The sequence below is a fragment of the Panthera pardus genome, unplaced genomic scaffold, assembly GCF_024362965.1.
Source record: "Panthera pardus isolate Hobbes unplaced genomic scaffold, ASM2436296v1 HiC_scaffold_16, whole genome shotgun sequence".
In the NCBI taxonomy this organism is placed as follows: Eukaryota; Metazoa; Chordata; class Mammalia; order Carnivora; family Felidae; genus Panthera; species Panthera pardus.
Window position 1 is genome coordinate 101,306,465 of NW_026526721.1, and position 19,929 is coordinate 101,326,393.

Sequence of the window (19,929 nt, forward strand, 5' to 3'; positions counted from 1 at the left end):
TTTTAACCCTTTATTAGAGTTTTATAAAATTTTAATTTAAGAAAATGTTATGGTTTTTAACTGGTGCTTAATAGTTTTAGTTGGTCTTTCTCAGATTACTAAAGAAGTTGAATAAATTCTGATATATTAGTAACCAATAAGATTTCTTATACTATATATATATATATATATATATATACATTTCTTTTGATGATTTGTAGAAGTTATTTATATAGAAATAAATACTTGATAGTAATTATTTATTCGTTTTATTTGTTGCAAATAACTTTTCATGGCTAGGATTATCTTTCAAGTTATTTTTGGTAATTTTTTCATTTTACAAAAGATAACTTAATGTAAACAAATGCCACTATTTATTTTTCTGGATTGTATTTAATGTTAGGAATTAAAATCACTAGCCTCCACACAACTTGATTATCAGGATTAAGAACGAAGATCATCTATGTCAACATGACAACTATTTGTTTCAGAAGATTCTTGCCCAGAAAGCTAAGGCTATAAAGGAATAAATGACTTTATTGTCAGAAAACCAATTTGTGTAACTGGAAAACTCTCTCCTATTAGAAGAATAGAAAGCTAAGCTAAGCAAACAATTCACTTACGAAATAATAATTTGCTAATCAAGATTTTCTTCACAATCCTCACTTCATTGTGCCCATCAATTTTACATGATTTTGTCACTGACTTGGCCTGATTATACTCAATTTCTCACCTTGAAACCTCTTAAACCACTTGAGAACAAACTCAGAGATGTGTTAATATCTTCCATGACCAACCAATTTCTTCTAAGAATTACTAAGACTGTCAAAATGGTGTCCTCTTTTAAAAAAAATAGAATAAACTTAATTTGCTTTAGTGATCACTTATGTTGTGTGGTTTTCTGAAGGAACCAAACAGCTAACAATCCTGGAATTCACACTGAGATCCAATCAAGACACTCTTACTCCTATACTTCAAAATCCCCAACTTGGAAACTATACTCCTCCAAGAGCGTTAGCTTCCTTTCAGAGGTGCATCCAAATGCTGATAGTGAATTAAGTGTTGCATTGTGTCTGACTCCAGTTCCTTTTGTCGAACTTGCAAATATTTTCCTAGGAAAGCCAGCACTTTTAGGAATCCTTGATTACCTGATAAGATATAAAAAACTCTTGTTCTGGGCAGAAACCAGCCTTATTAGTAATAATAGGACTTTGCCATATTTCAGAGTGAGTCATTAAGAGGAATGTCACACAGAAGAGGATGTACCTAGGATCAATATGGCTATCTCTCAAGCTGGATGTAAAAATTGATGAATTTAGATTTCAACAGAGCATTGTTCTTTACAAACAAATTTCCCCTTGCGATAAATCTCCCCAATCTCCTCTTGTTTGTCCCTAAGAGTCTGGACTGGAAGTGACCTCTTATCTAAAATTTTTGTCTGCCAGGAATTGAAAATTTGTCAGGTCTGCAGCAGAGGAAGCCAGCCATATTCAGTTAAGAGGCCTGAGAAATAAGGTACACCAACAACATAGACAATGAATAATTTCTAGACCCTCATAGGTGTGTCAGATTGCTGCCTTCTTTAAAATTTTTACTTATTTATTTATTTTAGCATTTCACTGAAAAGTTTTTGTTGGTCTTGGTCTTCTGGATGGAAATGGAAATTTATTTTTCAGGAAGGAGTATCCCATCATGCTTCATGCTTCACCTGTAACCAGTGCATGGCCTCCTCTTTGCTGATCCTGTTTTTGTATTTGGCCACAATGTAGCCTGCCCTGTGCTTCTTGTCTGCAATGCTGAAACTTGACTTAGAACCACATGGAAATCTAGGCTGTAGATACCAATGCTTGGATCATGTTTGATCCCCAGATTGATGTGTTCCTGAATCCCCAAACCAAGGATTCCAGTACTGGAGAAGTTAACTCATACTCCAGCACTTTTAGACCTTTCTCTAGGAATTCCTCTGCCTTGACCCCATGGAATGTGCAGTGGACAGCAATCTTTTCATTTCTCTTGATGCCAAAGGATCTGATGGTGTGTCTAGCTTTGGAGAACACAAAAGGTCTGGCCTGTCAACTGCCCCAGTATCTTAGCTGCCTGAGTCAGTCTGTCCATTCTCCTTCCACCCTACAGATACTGAGGCAGAGCTTGTAGATGGGAAGTGCCCACATGGAGTTCTCTTTTCTGCCTTGATGTGGTGCAATGATGGGGAACAGGAAGAGCCAGAGTACTGCTTGTTAAGTGTATTCAAACTATGGCTCTAATTCTCATACTTAATATTAAAAATGGCACAATATCACCCAGGATAACTGAGAATTAAATGGGCCCTTGGGAAACTTTCTAAAAAAAATTTTTTTTAACGTTTATTTATTTTTGAGACAGAGAGAGACAGAGCATGAATGGGGGGAGGGGCAGAGAGAGAGGGAGACACAGAATCTGAAGCAGGCTCCAGGCCCTGAGCGGTCGGCACAGAGCCCGACGCAGGGCTCAAACTCACAGACCACGAGATCATGACTGGAGCTGAAGTTGGACGCTCAACCGACTGAGCCACCCAGGCGCCCCGGGAAACTTTCAATATGAGCAAAACATTCATTTGAGAAGTATCTATAAGAAAGGAGAAGGGGTATAAAATTCCATATATCCATGGTTTGACTGCATTTTTACATGAAAGTTCTTACATTCAGATTCCAGGTTGTTTTGATTAAATATTCCTTGGCCAGAAAAATTATAAGTATACAAAGTTTTATATCCCTCTGCATTACCCAGATCACCACTTGAACATAATGACATTTATGTCAGTGGCTAACATTCCATAACCCTCTTTATAACCCATTTTCCTTCCATTTTCTCACACCAGAAATGTTCAGAGCCTAATTGCTTAAAATTAATCTTTTTGGGGGGCACCTGGATGGCTCAGTTGGTTAAGTGTCCAACTCTTCATTTTGGCTCAGGTCATGATCTCCTCTGTCAGCAAGGTGTCTGCTTGAGATTCTCCCTGTCTCTCTCTGTCCCTCCCCCACATTATATATAATAATATGTATTATACATATTATTATATATATTATTATATATATTATATATGTAATATATAATATATATGTATAATATATAATATTACATATAATATTATACATATATTATTATATATAATATATATTATTATATATAATAACATATATATTTTCCCAGAGATTTACTTTATATAGAGTCATTTTCTAGAAACAGTTTTGATTATTTTGATCTCCTTCATGTAGTTATTTTGTTTTCCATGGTTACCTATATTTTCTTTTATACATACTTAACACTTTTTAGATTCATAAACATTTTACTCTGACTTAATGAATTAAATAAAGTATTAGGAATATGTTTAGAGAGAACTGTAAAAGCCATATAATAGTGTATTCAACTAAATAGGACTTTGTTTTTCCTTATTCTCAAAAAGACTGAAGATAGAGTAGGCACTATAACCAAGATGGCAACGTAGATTGTTTCCAACATCAGACTCACTCACAAACAGACCAACTAACAACTATTAATACACAAGATGCCATTTTGAAAGCCCCGGAACCCAGGTATAGGGCTGAAGCATCCCCCTAGACCATAATGCAGAGAAGGGCTGCATTGGAAGGTTAAGAGGAGTAGAACAGCTACACTGGACCATATCACCCTTTCTCTAAGCTGGCACAGCACTGCACTGAGAACCAACCACTCCCCGCCCCCCACCCCCAGCCTATGGTTTCTCCAGTGGGAGAAGAGAGTCCAAGGTGTATATCTAAGGTGCCCAGCAAATGGGACACTTCCCGGGAGGCCTATTTGGGTTTTGCCTCAATGAGGAATTCTGGGACTAGCCCACTGGATTGAGGTAGAGATGGAGAAGGTGGTGGGACTTACAGCAACCAGTGCCTAGACCTTGGAGGACCTAGCTCCTGCTTGTGGCTATGTCAAAGCAGAGACCCTAGCCAGAGGTTCCAGAAGTGGGATTGCTGGATCACATGATGGTTCTGTTTCTAATTTTTTGTGCAGTCTCCATACTGTTTTCCACAGCTGTTGTATCATTTTATATTTCTGCCAACAGTGTATAGGGTTCCAATTTCTCCACAACTTTGCCAACTCTTATTATCTTAAAAAATTATTATTAGGCCTATGCCATGAAATTTATTCCCCTTTGCTTTACCTAGACCAGTGGAAGGAAATACATATCTTCTTATGTATTTATTTATTTATTTATTTCTGAAGGAGGGAAAGCCTTCCACTTAGAGGAATTGCCAGGTATGATTCCCCTTCCTAGAATCTGTATCTGAGAAGATTTCTTTTTGTGTCAAGACTTAGAAGAAGGAGGCCTTGGGCTTTCTGCCCTAACCTCTACCTATTATTTCAGTATTATATTACAGATTCCTGTCTCTTTCTTGGGGATGAGAGAGTCACCCTTAAGAACCAAAAAAAAACGAATGGCTAGGCGCTCTCCTTTCTGTTTTAACTAATAAAATGCTAACCTGAAATGCTCACATGTCTGGGAAGAATGGAATATTCAGTCAAAACAAGAAGAAAATACTGCCATGACAGAGAAATACAAGTACTGTATGATTTCACTTACGTATGCAACATAAAAAAGCCGAACTTACACAAACAGAGAGTAAACTAGGCAATTGCCAGTGGTACAGGATAAAGTGGGAATAAATGGGTGAATGTGGTCAAAGGATATAAACTTTAGTTATAAAATAAATAAATTCTGAGATTGTAATGTACTGTATGGCCACTATAGTTAACAATACTGTATTGTATATTTAAAATTGCTAAGAAAATAGATCTTAAAAGTTCTTAACACACACACACACACACACACACACGCAAAGTAACTATATAGATGATGGATGTATTAACTAACTTAAGAATGGTAATCATTTCACAATACATACATGTACCAAATCATCATGTTATGTTCATATACACCGTATACATATACACAATTATATGTCAATTATATATACCAACAAGGGAAAACATTTAAATAATTGAAAAAAAAGACCAGAGAAGGTAATTTCAGTTGAATCCACAGTACTTCTTATTTATCTCCAATGTGCATGAATTCTATTCTCCAAATCATCCCATCATCCAAAATAGATGCTAATATGAGCTGTTTCATCAGTGATACAGGCAACAGAAAGGAAGGTAACAGAAGAAATTAAAGACACTTCCAAGGTTTGCAGAAAAATTTAAATCTCAGTGATGAAAGTCATATAACTTTGCTTAGTTATGGCCAACAAATAAAGGTTTTCAGATATAATATGTAGTCTTCATGTTTCTAAAGTGTTCAGTTGCTTGTGGTCAATCAACCATCACACTCATTTTAACTAAAGTATTTGGGCAATGCAGCTCTTCAATTGATTATTTTTGTGTTTCAACTAAAAAAGATATCTGTGATTTCACACATTTCTAATTTATGCTGAAGATCATATATCTAGCTAAATTTGGAAATTATATTACTGTGGAAGAGGTGAGAGACAGAATTGAATTGACAGTCCTTTTTTTATATAATATCTGCATTTCAAGTTCATGTTCTGTGCTGAATTGTGTTGCCCACCATTATTTATATGTTGAAGTCCTAACTCCCCATACCTCAGAATGTAAATGTATTTGGAGATAAAATCTTTAAAGAGGTAATAAAGTCAAAAATCAAGTTGTTTTTTTTTTTAAGGTGAGCCTCTATCCTATCTGACTGATCCTTATAAGAAGCAAAAAAAAAAAAAAGTTAAAAATCTAACATTTGTTGAATAATGATAAGAAAATGGTTTTGAATATTTCAGGCAAAGGGAAGACAAGGAGTAAAGGACTTGAGGAAGAAATGTGTTGGTAATGTGTGGGGAAGAGCAAGGAGACAAATGTCAAGCATTGAGCTTTTTATTTAAAATTTCAAAAGTAGGGGCACCTGGGTGGCTCAGTCGGTTGAGTGTCCGACTCATCTCAGGTCATGATCTCACAATTCGTGAGTTCGAGCCCCATGATGGGCTCTGTGCTGACAGCTCTGAGCCTGGAGCCTGCTTAGGATTTTGTGTCTCCCTCTCTTTATGCTCCTTTCCCCCTCACCCTGTCTCTCTCAAAAAAAATGAACATAAAAAAATTTAAAAATAAAAAATTTTCAAAAGTATATATATATATACATATGTATTTCTTTTTTTACTGCTTTATTGAAACATAATTAACATAGAACATTGTGTAAGTTTGAGGTGTACAACATAGTGATTTTATATATGCATATATATGCAAAATGACTACCACAAAAAGATTAGTTAACACATCCATAATAGTAATATATATAGAATATTATATATGTACATATATATTATACATAATATGTATGTAATATATATGTATATATTATATTATTATACTATACATATATGTGTATATTATATATATTATATGCATATGCATATATAATATATTATATTATATATGTACTTATATATGTATAATATATATTATATATGTACATATACATGCATATGTGTATTATACATTATATATATTATATATATGTAATAGTTGGTAATTGGTAATATATTACATATATATATATATGTTATTGGTCAAAAGATATAAACTTTCAGTTATAATATCAAAAAAAATGTCTGGCAATGTAGTGTACAACATGATGACTATAGTTAACAGTACTGTATTGTATAGTTGAAAGTTTCTAAAGGAAGTAAATTAATTTTAAAAGTTCTTACCACACACACACAACTATATATATTTTAATTGAATTTCTGAGTAGAAGTCTTTGCTTTCCTTTAGACAATGTAAAATAAAAATAATATAGCCCCTTTCTTCATTAAGGAAAATATTTTTTAAAATGTGAATATTATTTTGAAATGAATATGCTTCTATTACAAAGAAGCTATAAAGCAAATCACTTTGGGCTAAAAATATTCAGGCACTATGTTAAAATCCATTCACTTTGATCATAAGGCAAGCTAAGAATACATAAGTTTGTGATACAGAAAATTAACTAAAGAACTTGCCCCTATTGAAATTGGGAGAGAAATTTATATATAAATTCATTTCAATCATGATTGAAAGTTTTCTTATTTTATTTTCACATGCAATTTAGTGTAAAAGTGTAAGGGCTCTCTTCTTACAGATTTATAAGACAACTACATCTTGAATTCAATTTTAAATCCACTGGCTTAAGGTATTTTCCTGGAGACAAGAAATATGTGTTTGTAAGAAACAAAAAATCCATAAAAATACATACCTATTGTCCATAAATAACAACATCATATTTTTTTCTTGTTTCTTTTTAAATCTTAAAATACATATAAGAAGTTACAGGAAGTTTTGGTTATTGTAGATATCAATTATGATATCTTATACATCATTTGTTAAGTAGGTATTAAGACGAAATTATCAAAAGTGATTTTTTGAGTTTCTAAACATGGAATATGTTTTATACTTTTACATTAACTTCCATTATGACAATATTTTAAGGTTGCATACCATAATCATGAAAAATATTTTTCCATATTACCATTCAAAAAATGTATAGTCAGAACTCTTGTGCACTAGGTATCTCAAAAAAGATGGGGCGCCTGGGTGGCGCAGTCGGTTAAGCGTCCGACTTCAGCCAGGTCACGATCTCACGGTCCGTGAGTTCGAGCCCCGCGTCAGGCTCTGGGCTGATGGCTCGGAGCCTGGAGCCTGTTTCCGATTCTGTGTCTCCCTCTCTCTCTGTCCCTCCCCCGTTCATGCTCTGTCTCTCTCTGTCCCAAAAATAAATAAACGTTGAAAAAAAAAAAAAAAATTTAAAAAAAAAAAAAAAAAAGAGAATAAAGCACACTGCTTACTCTCAAGAAGCTCACAGTCTAGCAGGGACGCCATTCTAATAAACAGAATACTGCATTCAGTATGAGAGGTGAAATGATCGTTGGATGCCTAGGGTGATATGATAGACAATAGACAATATGGGTGGGGCAATAAATTAATTCAACAGTCATTCAGCAAATATTTCTTAACCTTTCACTATGTGCCAGACATTATTTTAATTGCTGGGGACATGGTGGTGGACAAAACTACATTAAATGGTTTACATTTCATCATGGGAGACAGATAATAGGCAAAAAAACACAGGTGAGCATTACGTCATACAGTGGTAAGGGCTTCATGCCTCACGGGACTTCTGAATTTGAACTTGCCAATCATCCGAGTATAGGGAAGACTTGCTTAAGGTAACTTGACTGGGATCAGAAATCATGTCAGGTGTTATTCTCACTATCACAATGTGGAGAGAACAGAAGGTAAAAAGTCAATGAAAATAATTGTTCTAGCAGTGTTCTGTTTCCGGGCTTGTACACACATATGGAAAGCATGATCAAGAATGACTACAAAAGAATTCAAAGTGTGTTTGAATAAATGATATGTGGTATGTGGTAAACACAGGCAAAGATTTGGCTATCGGGTAGCTCAAGTGAGTAGAAATAAGGTTTGGCATCAAAGGGTGAAATGAAGGGGAAAAATTTTAACCATTTTTAATTTTCCCCTCTCATCTTATATATATGGGGCATACTTTTTAACCTGTCCAGATACTGTGGGATGAGGTGGAATTAATGGATATGGAGGGAAACTTTTATATTTCTGTATGTGACACAAAGGAAAATGCAGCAACAACTTTGTGTGTGTGTGTGTATGCCGGGGGTGGAAATGGAAATTAAGAAAAAAGATAAAGGACAAATGTCCATTTAGAGAAAAATATTTAAGGTCTTACTTGGAGATAAGTATTATAACCCCAACTCTTGTTTCCTCGTGATATCTACATCTGCGTCATGATACCTACATCTACCTTACTGCATAAGACTTTTGTTAATGGGTCTATTGCTTTGTTGAAAAGGCTAAACCACAATTATTCAAGAAAAGTCAATATATGAAGTTTGGTATATAGTCAGTTTGACCCACAGGTACATATGAAATGTACATATGAAATATTTCTAAAATGGTTCTGTTACTGAATTTGGGCAGTATAGTAAAGCAGTCAGGACAAGTGTGCTGGCTATGGAGCCAAACAATTTGTGTTCACATCCTGCCTTCAGCCTTTACTGTGTGGCCTTGAGCATGATAATTGACCTCAGCGTGCCTCATTTTCTTCATCTGTAAAATAGAGAATATAAGTGTATTACATTATGATTGTTGTGAGGATTAAATAAAGTAACATGTAGTTTATCAGTACAAAGTCTTAATAAAGGTTAGTAATTTCTATCTTTAGTTATCTCAATAGAAAATACTTATAACTTCTTAAATCACTCTCTTATCTTGCCTCATTTGCAACATGAAAGAAAAAGGTAAATTATGTATAATATTACAACTATTATAAAACTATCAGAGAGTTAAAATAAAAAAATAATAGAAGATTAAGTAATTCAAATAATATAACTAGATTTTTATTTTTGTAGAATAAAAAAGTTATGTGTCTAAATTGCAAGAGGAAGACTAGGACAACTGAATCTATTTCAGTTTAGGACACTGAGTATCTGAAATTATGTGAGGATTTCAAAGGCAGTGTCAACCATTAAGTGTATATTGTTGTTTTTTAAAACTTTGTTTTCACTGTAAACCTTATGGTAAAATAATGTTTTTTTGAACCTAATAATTAAAAAAATGTATTTGTAAGGTTATGTGTGCATTATTAGCTCCTGTTGTTAAATTTAAGCATCTTAATTAGTTAGAGATTGCATTTTTACTGCAAGTAAAAGAGAATATAACTAAAAAACGGCTTAAACAAAGTTTGCATTTTCCTTACATAAGAGAATTCCAGAAGCAAATACCCCAGGACAAATATAGCAGCTCTTTTTTGTTATAAAATGCCCACACCTTTCCTCATGCCCAGTCGTCTTTATCATATGGTTTGTCACCTGATAGTTATGAACAGGAGTTCTATATCCAGTATCAGGAGAGTGTTCCAAAAGAAGGATAGAACAAAGAAAGGGCAAAGAACAACTGCATGTTTCAATTATTGTTTAAAAGTGTTTTTTGAAAATCAGTATCAGTAATTCTCACTTATATCTATTTGGCCAGAACAATAAATAAAGTTCAAGTGCTAAGCTTTCTAAGAGAGAAGGGGAAAACTGATGTTTTGTGAGTAGTGTCTACCTGTCTAAATAAAAACAAATCTGGAGTCAAAGAATAGTGATTTTTATTTTATTATTTTTTATTTAAACATTAAATTTAAATGTTTATTTATTTGTTTATTTTTTATTTGTTTATTTATTTATTTATTTATTTAGAGCCAGAGAGAGCAAGAGCAGGAGAGAGGCAGAGAGAAAAGGAAAGAGACAACCCCAAGCAGGCTCCATTCCGTCAGTGCAGACCCAACGCTGGGCTCAGTCTCACCAATCCTGAGATAATGAGCCGAAATCAAGAGTCAGATGCTTAACCAACTGAGCTACCCAAATGTCCTGCCATTTTTTATTTTAAGTAATTCTTTTTAAATTGCTGCTCTTTACACCAATTGCTTATTCTGAAAAAAACCAATAAATCAATGAGGTTTAACAATTTGAATATATAGAATAATTATATTTTAATAATAATAAGCAAATGTTTTCTTTAAATTTAATAGACTAAGAAAAACTCTTAAATGGTGATCTCATATATATATATATATATATACACCATGGGCTGTACAGAGTAGTTAAAATAAATATCTATAGGGATATTTGGAAATCCTTCAAAACATGTTATAGAGCTATTTCTTGATAGCCTTTGGGAATAAATAAATTTCAATTCCAGATCATTTTTAAATTTACCTTTCTATCTGGTTTCTCATGAACAGAATCAAGCAAAAATACGAAACACTTTAAGATCATCACAAAGGATGTGAAGCATCATAAACCTGCCCAATGACCTTGAGATATTAAATACTTCATGCTGAATGCATGAATATATTTATTCAACACATATTTACTTTGAACCAATTAAGTATTACCCTATGCACAGTGCAATGGTAGTATTGAGATTCTATGATTCAACTTAACGTTTTGAAATGTTTTATATAATTAACTGTTTTGTGGATGATCAAAGGAAAAATAAGTTAAGTCCTTTTTTGAAAATATTTTTTCTTGTTTTATTAAAAAGCTGTCTTTGAACTGTCAGCACTAAGCTTAGTATAATTATCTTGATGATGCGAGGAAGCCCAAGCTGGTTGTAAGTCACAAGAAATGGCACAAAGCTAAAAGGAAGATGAAATCAAGTGAGTGGATAAAATATTCTTCTTTCATAGGTGGGATCTAAGAAGGGATGTACTTCACAAATATTCCTTTCAGTTTGAGAGCAATTCAAAAAAGGAAAGAGTCAAGAGCACCATTGCTTCAAAAGCTGACCTAGAATAGCTTTTCAATGTAACAGAAAGTATTCTCACTGGGGAAAGCAAAGGCTGCAATAACTACATGATTTTAACCTAGATCTGGTTCATACAAGTGCCACCTCCTGGAATGGAGCTAGTTCAAGTGGTTACATCAAGTGAAAACGTGAAGATTGTATGCATCTTTCAGAATTCTGAGTTCAAACTTCATTTGGTTGAAATAAATTGTGCTTCATCTTAATTCTTGTTTCAAGCCAGGATGCACATGCTGATTGATTTATTGCCATCAAGTGATAAATTTTCTGAACAATAATATATTCCCCCCCCCCCCCACTTTAAAATAGCTTACAGGAAAGATGAACCAAGGAAAATTAATCCTATACAGAAGAATGCCATGATGAAAGTAATACAGAGAAATAAATTGTATTTCCAGATATTACACTTCTCACTCAAGATATAAGAATCCCCAAGAAGTTGGGAAAGAAGAAAATAATAAGCTCTTACTGGGTAATTAATATATTTTTTCTTTTTAAATTGTTATTATCAGTGTTATCAATGCTACAATCACTCCTATGTTCAGTGAGTTTCTCTAGGGAGAACAAATAACTGATTTGATGTTATTTATCTGACCAGCTTGTATTGGTCTAACAAATGTAATGATTTAAAATTTCTTGATCAGCCACTAGGAAACTTTACAAAGCTATCTTTAAATATACATATAAATTTATTATTATATAAACATATTTTTCTTACAAATAATTTTAACTCTTCAGTCAATGTCAAATTCCACCCCCTACCTCTGGGAAAAAAAAATCATGAAGAAACATATTTTTTGTTTGTGTGAATGATATGTTTGGTAAACTTATCAAACTATCATCATTCAAAACATAATCATGGGAGAGGGAAGATGGTGGCATTGGAGGACGCTGGGCTCACCGCGCGTCCTGCTGATCACTTAGATTCCACCTACACCTGCCTAAATAACCCAAAAAACTGCCAGAGGATTAGCAGAACAGAGTCTCCAGAGCCAAGGGCAGACGAAAGGCCCACGGAAGAGGGTAGGAAGGGCGGTGAGGCAGTGCGCGCTCCACGGACTGGAGGGAGGGAGCTGGGGCGGAGGGGCAGCTCACCAGCCAAGCAGAGCCCCCAAGTCTGGCTGGCAAAAGCGGAGGGGCCTGACGGACTGTGTTCCCACAGCAAGCGCGACTTAGCATCTGGGAGGTCATAAATTAACAGCTCTGCTCAGAAAGTGGGAAGGCTGGAAGACAAAGGGAAGGAGAGCTGCTGAGCCCCCGGATGACAGAGCTCAGTTTGGTGGGGAACAAAGGCGCTCGCCAGCGCCATCTCCCTCGCCCATCCCCCAGCCAAAATCCCAAAGGGAGCCAGTTCCTGCCAGGGAACTTGCTTGCTCTGCGCAAACACCCAACTCTGTGCTTCTGTGGAGCCAAACCTCCGGCAGCGGATCTGACTCCCTCCCGCTGCCACAGAACCCCTCCTGAAGTGGATCACCTAAGGAGAAGCGAGCTAAGCCTGCCCTTCCTGCCCCCATGCACCTTGCTTACCCACCCCAGCTAATACGCCAGATCCCCAGCACCACAAGCCTGGCAGTGTGCAAGTAGCCCAGACGGGCCACGCCAACCCACAGTGAATCCTGCCCCTAGGAGAGGGGAAGACAAGGCACACACCAGTCTGACTGTGGCCCCAGTGGTGGGCTGGGGGCAGACATCAGGTCGGACTGCGGCCCCGCCCACCAACTCCAGTTATACACCACAGCACAGGGGAAGTGTCCTGCAGGTCCTCACCACTCCAGGGACTATCCCAAATGACCAAACGGAAGAATTCCCCTCAGAAGAATCTCCAGGAAATAACAACAGCTAATGAGCTGATCAAAAAGGATTTAAATAATATAACAGAAAGTGAATTTAGAATAATAGTCATAAAATTAATCGCTGGGCTTGAAAACAGTATAGAGGACAGCAGAGAATCTCTTGCTACAGAGATCAAGGGACTAAGGAACAGTCACGAGGAGCTGAAAAGCGCTTTAAACGAAATGCAAAACAAAATGGAAACGACGACAGCTCGGATTGAAGACGCAGAGGAGAGAATAGGTCAACTAGAAGATAAAGTTATGGAAAAAGAGGAAGCTGAGAGAAAGAGAGATAAAAAAATCCAGGAGTATGAGGGAAAAATTAGAGAACTAAGTGATACACTAAAAAGAACTAATATACGCATAATTGGTATCCCAGAGGAGGAAGAGAGAGGGAAAGGTGCTGAAGGGGTACTTGAAGAAATTATAGCTGAGAACTTCCCTGAACTGGGGAAGGAAAAAGGCATTGAAATCCAAGAGGCACAGAGAACTCCCTTCAGACGTAACTTGAATCGATCTTCTGCACGACATATCATAGTGAAACTGGCAAAATACAAGGATAAAGAGAAAATTCTGAAAGCAGCAAGGGATAAACGTGCCCTCACATATAAAGGGAGACCTCCTATAAGACTCGTGACTGATCTCTCTTTTGAAACTTGGCAGGCCAGAAAGGCTTGGCACGAGATCTTCAGTGTGCTAAACAGAAAAAATATGCAGCCGAGAATCCTTTATCCAGCAAGTCTGTCATTTAGAATAGAAGGAGAGATAAAGGTCTTCCCAAACAAACAAAAACTGAAGGAATTTGTCACCACGAAACCAGCCCTACAAGAGATCCTAAGGGGGATCCTGTGAGACAAAGTACCAGAGACATCACTACAAGCATAAAACATACAGACATCACAATGACTCTAAACCCGTATCTTTCTATAATAACACTGAATGTAAATGGATTAAATGCGCCAACCAAAAGACAGGGTATCAGAATGGATAAAAAAACAAGACCCATCTATTTGCTGTCTACAAGAGACTCATTTTAGATCTGAGGACACCTTTAGATTGAGAGTGAGGGGATGGAGAACTATTTATCATGCTACTGGAAGCCAAAAGAAAGCTGGAGTAGCCATACTTATATCAGACAAACTAGACTTTAAATTAAAGGCTGTAACAAGAGATGCAGAAGGGCATTATATAATAATTACAGGGTCTATCCATCAGGAAGAGCTAACTATTACAAATGTCTATGCACCGAATACCGGAGCCCCCAGATATATAAAACAATTACTCATAAACATAAGCAACCTTATTGATAAGAATGTGGTAATTGCAGGGGACTTTAACACCCCACTTACAGAAATGGATAGATCATCTAGACACACGGTCAATAAAGAAACAAGGGCCCTGAATGATACATTGGATCAGATGGACTTGACAGATATATTTAGAACTCTGCATCCCAAAGCAACAGAATGTACTTTCTTCTCGAGTGCACATGGAACATTCTCCAAGATAGATCATATACTGGGTCACAAAACAGCCCTTCATAAGTGTATAAGAATTGAGATCATACCATGCATACTTTCAGACCACAATGCTATGAAGCTTGAAATCAACCACAGGAAAAAGTCTGGAAAACCTCCAAAAGCATGGAGGTTAAAGAACACCCTACTAATGAATGAGTGGGTCAACCAGGCAATTAGAGAAGAAATTTAAAAATATATGGAAACAAACGAAAATGAAAATACAACAATCCGAACGCTTTGGGATGCAGCGAAGGCGGTCCTGAGACGAAAATACAATCGCAATCCAGGCCTATCTCAAGAAACAAGAAAAATCCCAAATACAAAATCTAACAGCACACCTAAAGGAAATAGAAGCAGAACAGCAAAGGCAGCCTAAACCCAGCAGAAGAAGAGAAATAATAAAGATCAGAGCAGAAATAAACAATATAGAATCTAAAAAAAAACTGTAGAGCAGATCAACGAAACCAAGAGTTGGTTTTTTGAAAAAATAAACAAAATTGACAAACCTCTAGCCAGGCTTCTCAAAAAGAAAAGGGAGAGGACCCAAATAGATAAAATCATGAATGAAAATGGAATTATTACAACCAATCCCTCAGAGATACAAATAATTATCAGGGAATACTATGAAAAATTATATGCCAACAAATTGGACAACCTGGAAGAAATGGACAAATTCCTAAACACCCACACTCTTCCAAAACTCAATCAGGAGGAAATAGAAAGCTTGAACAGACCCATAACCAGCGAAGAAATTGAATCGGTTATCAAAAATCTCCCAACAAATAAGAGTCCAGGACCAGATGGCTTCCCAGGGGAGTTCTACCAGACGTTTAAAGCAGAGATAATACCTATCCTTCTCAAGCTATTCCAAGAAATAGAAAGGGAAGGAAAACTTCCAGACTCATTCTATGAAGCCAGTATTACTTTGATTCCTAAACCAGACAGAGACCCAGTAAAAAAAGAGAACTACAGGCCAATATCCCTGATGAACATGGATGCAAAAATTCTTAATAAGATACTAGCAAATCAAATTCAACGGCATATAAAAAGAATTATTCACCATGATCAAGTGGGATTCATTCCTGGGATGCAGGGCTGGTTCAACATTCGCAAATCAATCAACGTGATACATCACATTAATAAAAAAAAAGAGAAGAACCATATGATCCTGTCAATCGATGCAGAAAAGGCCTTTGACAAAATCCAGCACCCTTTCTTAATAAAAACCCTTGAGAAAGTCAGGATAGAAGGAACATACTTAAAGATCATAAAAGCCATTTATGAAAAGCCCACAGCTAACATCATCCTCAATGGAGAAAAACTGAGAGCTTTTTCCCTGAGATCAGGAACACGGCAGGGATGCCCACTCTCACCGCTGTTGTTTAACATAGTGCTGGAAGTTCTAGCATCAGCAATCAGATAACAAAAGGAAATCAAAGGCATCAAAATTGGCAAAGATGAAGTCAAGCTTTCCCTTTTTGCAGATGACATGATATTATACATGGAAAATCCAATAGACTCCACCAAAAGTCTGCTAGAACTTATACATGAATTCAGCAAAGTTGCAAGATACAAAATCAATGTACAGAAATCAGTTGCATTCTTATACACTAACAATGAAGCAACAGAAAGACAAATAAAGAAACTGATCCCATTCACAATTGCACCAAGAAGCATAAAATACCTAGGAATAAATCTAACCAAAGATGTAAAAGATCTGTATGCTGAAAACTATAGAAAGCTTATGAAGGTAATTGAAAAAGATATAAAGAAATGGAAAGACATTCCCTGCTCATGGATTGGAAGAATAAATATTGTCAAAATGTCAATACTACCCAAAGCTATCTACACATTTAATGCAATCCCAATCAAAATTGCACCAGCATTCTTCTCGAAACTAGAACAAGCAATCCTAAAATTCATATGGAACCACAAAAGGCCCCGAATAGCCAAAGTAATATTGAAGAAGAAGACCAAAGCAGGAGGCATCACAATCCCTGACTTTAGCCTCTACTACAAAGCTGTCATCATCAAGACAGCATGGTATTGGCACAAAAACAGACACATAGACCAATGGAATAGAATAGAAACCCCAGAACTAGACCCACAAACGTATGGCCAACTCATCTTTGACAAAGCAGGAAAGAACATCCAATGGAAAAAAGACAGTCTCTTTAACAAATGGTGCTGGGAGAACTGGACAGCAACATGCAGAAGGTTGAAACTAGACGACTTTCTCACACCATTCACAAAAATAAACTCAAAATGGATAAAGGACCTGAATGTGAGACAGGAAACCATCAAAACCTTAGAGGAGAAAGCAGGAAAAGACCTCTCTGACCTCAGCCGTAGCAATCTCTTACTCGACACATCCCCAAAGGCAAGGGAATTAAAAGCAAAAGTGAATTACTGGGACCTTATGAAGATAAAAAGCTTCTGCACAGCAAAGGAAACAACCAACAAAACTAAAAGGTAACCAATGGAATGGGAAAAGATACTTGCAAATGACACATCGGACAAAGGGCTAGTATCCAAAATCTATAAAGAGCTCACCAAACTCCACACCCGAAAAACAAATAACCCAGTGAAGAAATGGGCAGAAAACATGAATAGACACTTCTCTAAAGAAGACATCCGGATGGCCAACAGGCACATGAGAAGATGTCCAACGTCGTTCCTTATCAGGGAAATACAAATCAAAACCACACTCAGATATCACCTCACGCCAGTCAGAGTGGCCAAAATGAAGAAATCAGGAGACTATAGATGCTGGAGAGGATGTGGAGAAACGGGAACCCTCTTGCACTGTTGGTGGGAATGCAAATTGGTGCAGCCACTCTGGAAAGCAGTGTGGAGGTTCCTCAGAAAATTAAAAATAGACCTACCCTATGACCCAGCAATAGCACTGCTAGGAATTTATGCAAGGGATATAGGAGTACTGATGCATAGGGGTACTTGTACCTCAATGTTTATAGCAGCACTCTCAACAATAGCCAAATTATGGAAAGAGCCTAAATGTCCATCAACTGATGAATGGATAAAGAAATTGTGGTTTATATACACAATGGAATACTACGTGGCAATGAGAAAGAATGGAATATGGCCTTTTGTAGCAACGTGGATGGAACTGGAAAGTGTGATGTTAAGTGAAATAAGCCATACAGAGAAAGATACCATATGGTTTCACTCTTATGTGGATCCTGAGAAACTTAACAGAAACCCATGGGGGAGGGGAAGGAAAAAAAAAAAAAAAGAGGTTAGACTGGGAGAGAGCCAAAGCATAGGAGACTGTTAAAAACTGAGAACAAACTGAGGGTTGATGGGTGGTGGGAGGGAGGGTAGGGTGGGTGATGGGTATTGAGGAGGGCACCTTTTGGGATGAGCACTGGGTTTTGTATGGAAACCAATTTGACAATAAATTTCATATATTAAAAAATAAAAAACATAATCATGTTTTAATTATGCTTTAGTTGGAAACATGGATTAGTGATTAAAAATATGAAGTTTATAATATCAAAGATCGATATTAGTGAATTATTTATTCTAATCATTAACATTAAACTTGAAATCGTTATATATGCAAAACACAATATTATGCCACAAATCCACAACAGTAGGCTTTTCAATAAAGATAACATTGCTGTCACAATTATAATAAATAAATCAGTAATATGTATTATTTATTATAAAAAGCACTGAATGTACTTAGATGTTTATTTTAAAGTTATTTTTATCATTGTGGACTACCTTGACTGTAAGTCTTGCTGTTTTTATATGAGAATGACCAAGAAATAACACATGGACTATTATTTGCAGCAAAATTTAAATAGCTCCCATTTGTATTCTCGTATTTCATAAAGGTATGTTGTAATATTATGGCAATAAAGCAGAGGAGAGGAAATAACTAGAGAAATAAATGATAGATTAATGAAACCACATCAACTACTGATAAAAAATATAGGCAGAGAAACTAAGGATAGTTTTGGTTGCTTGCTTTATCTTTCTTTAGTAAGTGATTTATACCTTTATATGATATAACAAACCATCTTTATATAGAACAGGATGCAAAATTTATATACATTTTAAATAAAATATGAGTTTTCAGAGAAATTCTTTCTTTAAAAATATATTATTGGTTATACTTCACTAGACTCTTGAGGGACATGTTTATTTCAAATTGTCGTTAGTTTTGAGAGAGATAAATAATCAAGTGAAAAATACAAGTTATTTTAAAATGTAGTGTAATTGATATGCAAGTGTGGTATATTGGTAACAAGTAGTAAAGGTAAATATTTCATAGGTTTAAGGAGGGAATGGGGAGATGGCTGTGAGTGAAGAAGATTTAAAATTTATAAAGAAAATAGATGTATGGTGTTCAAAAGTCTGTTTCAGTGTTTTATAGCCATAGCTTGTAGACACACTCAAACTCCCCAAAAGCTTTCCATCTGCCATTCTGGATGCATAGATCTATGCATTCAAATAAAAGACAAGAACTGAGATAGTTAATTTTTGTTTACTTGTTACAAACCTTAGAGAAAAAATAAAACTTACATGATATGGGTGGCAGGAAGCCATGAGAATATGAGTGTGAAGGATTAGTCTTTGCCATTAATCTTATGAATAGAAGTAGAGAACAATATGGAAGAAATTCTATGCAAGGTAAAAGTCTTAGAAAAGTGAGGGTGTAAGGAGGGTACTGAATAGACCAGTAGAACAAAAGATCACTTATAATGTGGTATCAGGAGAAAAGAAGGGATTAATAAAAATAATAGGCTGTGGAAGGTGTAAAAGCTGAGTATGAACTTTAATACAGGCAATACAAAATAACTCGATGATACAAGGTTTTATTAGGAATTTTCTGGCAAATGCCAGATTGCTTCATGGAGAAAAGGACACCATTTAGAAAGCAATTTCAATATTATGAAAGTGAGGCAATGTGGGAGGATGTAAGAGGACATATTGGTTATGCAAAGATACTGGATTTTATCCAGAAAGCAATGAACTGTAATTTGCATTTTAGAAATTTCACTATGCAGTGTGGATAATATCCAGAAAGAAGACACAATTGGAGGTAGTGGGATAAATTGGGAGAATTCTGCTTGATTCAGAGAAGAAATAATTATGTTGGAGAGAAGACAATAAATTCAATAACTATTTCTGAGTTTAAATTGTCAGTACTTAACAACAAATTGAAAATGAGGCTGTTGATGGAGACGATG

The 19,929-nt window shown here is 35.8% G+C and overlaps 1 pseudogene; it reads right to left on the minus strand.

Annotated features, from left to right (window-relative positions):
* Positions 1 to 1,644: 1,644 nt before the first annotated feature.
* LOC109258103 (60S ribosomal protein L11-like) overlaps positions 1,645 to 19,929 on the minus strand; it is a 39,021-nt pseudogene continuing 20,736 nt past the window's right edge.